This window comes from Lagopus leucura, unplaced genomic scaffold, assembly GCF_019238085.1.
Source record: "Lagopus leucura isolate 7727_CA_CO unplaced genomic scaffold, USGS_WTPT01 Super-Scaffold_73, whole genome shotgun sequence".
NCBI classification, from domain to species: domain Eukaryota; kingdom Metazoa; phylum Chordata; class Aves; order Galliformes; family Phasianidae; genus Lagopus; species Lagopus leucura.
In genome coordinates this window covers 52,955,727-52,960,594 of record NW_024962252.1, presented here as the reverse complement: position 1 = coordinate 52,960,594, position 4,868 = coordinate 52,955,727, and the positions used below count along the sequence as shown (strand labels likewise).

At 41.0% G+C, this 4,868-nt stretch overlaps 1 long non-coding RNA gene across 1 annotated transcript; it reads right to left on the bottom strand.

Moving 5' to 3' along the window:
* Nucleotides 1-1,431: 1,431 nt before the first annotated feature.
* Nucleotides 1,432-2,149, bottom strand: LOC122181754. The gene is made up of 2 exons (XR_006179572.1): nt 2,043-2,149; nt 1,432-1,939 (listed from the first exon to the last, which is right to left on the bottom strand). It is a non-coding gene; the product is annotated as an uncharacterized LOC122181754 (long non-coding RNA).
* Nucleotides 2,150-4,868: the final 2,719 nt, after the last annotated feature.

Below are 4,868 nucleotides of genomic sequence, written 5' to 3'. Positions count from 1 at the left end.
ATCTCAGGACGGGTTTGGCTGCCGTCTGCAAACATGAGGCATCATGAGTCGCTCTCTGCTGTGGTGTAGATCTTTTAGGGCAGTAGGTTTGTCAGCTGAGTAAGTTCAGCCTGCTAACTTAGCCCCTCGGGAAGAGGTTTTGGAGACATCTGTAAAGCCCAAAAAGGGCTGGATTTGTTGGAAGAAGCATTAGTGATGGGGATTTTCTACTTTCATTCAAATTATCTACACTTTCTTTGCATGGTCAATACTTTCCTTCAGCATTGAGAACTGGTCCTCCAATCTGCTGAAAAATGTATGTGGTTTGCAATAGTTTACAGTCAACATCCTTTAAGCATGCCTCTTGTTCAGCCCAATCAGCCTTGATTAGCCCACTCTAGCTATGTCTCTGTTCTTTTTTTACTGTACTAATCTCCAGGAGACAAAAGAAAAAAAAAAAAAAAAAAAAAAGACGAAAACATAGATCAGGGTAAAAATCCCCAGGCTAAATACATTCAGGATGAGCCACTGCACAACATGGTCTGATTAAAAGTCCCCTAAGAATACTGTGTGAAGTGACTAATTCAGAGAGCTTTGCAATGTTTACAAGGCCAGGGTCCCATATCTGAAACACATTGCTACTTTTATCTATTACAAGCTTTTTTGGCTCTGACCATTCCTCTCGCTATGTAAGTTCTATATTTTCCTAGCACTAATAGTGGCAATGTCTGCACAGCTGCATTTAAAGTTGTATCAAAGACATCCAATAATGAGAGCACACTTACAGGGAATTTCAAAGTCATCTGTAAAATATAATTTGGGGATGAAACTCAGCAAGAAAATCTCATCCCAGAAGCAAATTCTTTTGTAACATTAAGGGGACTGGGGGCAGGAGGGGAGAGAAGAGAGAAAATTACTGCAAAGGTGAACAAAAAAGTGCTTTGCGGGGAAGTGAAGAGACTACCTTCAAAGAGCTTGGAATCCCAAATATTGAAGAGAATATGTGTGTAGACTTAAAAGTGACAGACGTATTTCTCTTTGAAAGTCAGTTCCTGCTTAAGTTCACGTTGAGTGTCAAGTGTTTGCCCTTCAAATGATGCCAAATTCTTATTTTAGAAGGCCTGCTCTTTACCCCAAGCACTGATTTTTTCTTGATTAGTTAATAGTGTGCAAGCTCCCAAATATTAAATAAATCTGTAAGCGGGCTGAGAGTTATATCTTGGATTTCTCACTTCCCACCTTTTTTGAGTGCCCCCGTTCAAGGCTGGAATATCTGATTTATTGAGAATTTCTGATCAAGAAATTCATGTTAGATCAGTGTGGACAATTAGGAACATTGACTCTCTTACTACTGTCTGTTCTAAGGCATTGGGAGAGAAAAAAAAAAAAAAGGGCATTGCAGCTTTCCTGAATTCCTTCTGATTTTTCGAAGCAAGACTGATGACACAGTACTCAAGTGCACCAAAATATAACCTTTAGAAAACTATGGCAATTATACTCATCTTCTAGGTCTCTTCCATTACTTTTAAGACATGGTTTGTCTGAGAGAAACAAACCAAAAAGCATTAGCCAGAATAACAATAAACAACAATAAAAATGTTTTGCATGCACAGGAGCACCTAGCAAAGCTGCACCAGAGCACAGATGAGCAGGAAGCTACTAAGGACTTTCACATTTTCTGTGATGGACTGACTGGAAACAGTTAGCAGCAATGCTGGATCAGCCAAGAAGAACAGCAGATGGCTACATGGTGTTGGCCAAAAAGTCAACAAGAACACACAGAGCAGCCTGTGGAGGCAGGTCTTCAACAGAAGGTGCTCTGCCAGCAGAGGTATGGGCAGCAATGATTTCTTCACCTTTGTTCACTGGAATTTCTAGGCATCTTATTACAGACGTTCCGCATACAAAGGCAAAACAGGGCAAAACAGGCTTTCCTGATGAGGATCTTTTACACCCATTCCTAAACAAAGCAAAACAAAAACAATTGGGTGGATTTTCCATCCATATTTGCAAATGGAGACTAAATTGCTGGATAGGAGCATCCAAGCCAGCTTGGTACTCACATGCCCTTTGTAATTTAGAGTCAGTGCAAGATAGCATCACTGTGAGGGACAGCAGCACCTATGACTCCTGGTGGTGAGCACTCTGTGAGCCACTGACACAGGCAGAAGGCAGGCCCTGCCCCTTCCCTGCAGAGCTGCACTCCCCAGCAGCTGCCAAAACGCTTTCCGCATGCAGGGAATTAAGTTTCACAGATGCCTGTGAGTTCAGTATTGCATCTATTCTGAGAAATTGATTATATCCAGTCTGAAGAAAGCAAAGCAAAAAACATGCCAGGAGATCTGCCCAAGGTCACATTGCTAATCTATTGGAGAGCCTGAAATGGAGGCGAGATAGAGCTGCTGGCTCTTTCTCCTTTGATTAATCACCAAACTGACATGTCCTCTCTTACGCCTCTTCTAAATCCAAGTTAATTAAACCAGCTTTGGGTGTGAACATTATTAAATCAGCTGAAACCTGGCTAATATCAGATTAACTTGCACCTGCAGATGTTGAGCCACCAGTTCAACTGCCACAACCTGTTTTTAAAACAAAAATATATGAATCCCCACCATGGTCCCACCAGCCAGGCTGGTTTGGTGTAGAATCACACCTCCATAGACTAACACCTCAGTGGTGCTAGGAAAAGCTGTGTGTGGCAGACAGGAGGGGAAGAGAACAACAGATAAGTCAGCCTGTGCCTTATGACAGAGTACTAATACAAGAAGATGTAACTGGCAGCTTCTAAATTTTCAGTTGAAAGAGTTATCTCTGCAAAATATATAATATTGCAGCTGTAATTATTAGGAATTGGGATTATCTATTCAAATAGTTGAGTAGCCTTGGGAAGTAAGCTGTAGAGAGAGATGCAGCGTCTCTAATTAAACCCGCTGACCTAGTTGGTAAAAACAGACAAACTATGGCTCTCATAAGCCCTTCTTCGGGTCTGAAATGAAAGCCATGGATTTCAAGCTAAGAGCAGTCTGGGAACAATTGCTCTGAGTGTTCAACCTTCCACAAAGCTATTCAGCAGTCATGCTTTGCATGTGATACTGAGTGAGTAAATACAGTTATCTGATTCTTGCAGTTCCTCTGTGTTTTTTTCGTTTTACATTCCATAAAGCACACATACACACTCAAAAAAAAAAAAAAAAAAAAAAAAAGTGCAACAAAGCCCCTTCTTATTTGTCTTCCAATGCTGACATGTCATGGTAGCTGCTCAGTCTTGACCATCACCACTTAAACCTATTAGATCAATGTTTCTTGGCTATGCAGCTGTGTCTTGTGGGCTAATTAGTGAGGAAGCAGTGACTGCTTTAAAGAGAGGCTTCTGCAAGGAATCCGGTAGTGAAAGGAGACTGGCTCATATAGAAGCACTTGAAAGGAAATACCAGATGCCAATTGCTTTGGTCTAGAGGCTCTATTTTCCTGACAGTGGGCAAAACACAGGAGTGAAGCCAAGTGGAGAGTTGCATCAATACTGAGCTTCATTCTTTTCTCACTCTTTTACTCTGAAAATCCTTGTGGGTAGAAATTAGGTTCCCATCAGAGATAGATATTGCCAGAATTAGCAGCAAAAAAAAAGTCTGGTCTTGCCATCAGAGGTTCATTAGCATACAAAATGTCTGTATAAGAAAGAATTGTGTCAATCGCTGACGCTGTGCTCCATTGTCTTCAGTGCTGCTGAGCTCAGGCAGAACAGTTCACCCACCCTTACTCTGAGATAATTCACACTCCGATCACTGCAGTGTTATGGAGGGAGGGAATGGAGAGCGAGAGGTTGTGTAGGAAGAAAGTGCTAAAACTTTATTCAAATTATACTTTACAAGCATGAAAAACAACTAGATGGAAGCAGAAATCAAGATAAATAGGGGGAGGAGAATGGTTAATTATACTTGCACTTTGCAGGGACTGTGTTAGCTTCAGATAGGCTCCCTCAGTGTGGGATAGATAATTCCCAACAATATCACCACAGTCCTCTCAGAAAGATAATGCTGAAAAGGGAAACCAATTTTAAGGAAAACAATGTTATTTTAAAAGACACTGATTTCACTGTATGGTCATTTTGAAGTGGGCAAATTAACAATTAAAAAGGCTCTCATGTACCATAATCTCTGATTGTTCTATTTTAATAGCTATCTCAGTACAGAAGATTCTCTTCAGTAGCTAGAGATCTAATTTCTGTTAATTTTGTGCAACTCTAGCAGAGACACTGACATTCATTTGCAATGTGCCCCACACCCCCTCCCCTGCCACTGCTTCTTCTAGGAATATATCTCTTGAAAGCACACTGATTATCAGCAGATTTTCTCTGCTAACTACAAGCTTTTGCAGTCCAAACCAAAACTGCTAATGGGTTAGGAAGTGGCCAAGAGAATGCATAACAAATGTCACACTAGGAAACTAACCCTCTTTTCCCAACTCACTCCATACTGTTTCACCATCTGGAAGTACTGCAAAAGGTGAAAATGCTCACTCCAGGCTGCACCCTGACTTCAGAGCTCAGGCGGAGAAGTCTCAAGTACCTCACTCCCCAGTGCAACACTATCCAAAGGGTTGTGCTGTCCATAACACATACATTTTAATAGAAATCCTTCAATTGTTTGTGTTCTGCTTAGCTTCACAGGCTCTGGGAGAAGAAGAAAGTCTTTTACATGTGTTTGCTGCTTCAGTAGACTTCTACAAGTCCTGACCAAAGTGGTCACAAACGACATCTGTTGTGGAATGAGTAATGGAATATGTCTTACCATAAGTGGAAGTTGTTACATTAACATTAAAACATCTTTCTTTTCTAATGCTGATAATGATTAACACATACTTTCTGCCAGGGAAGAGCATGAGAATATTAC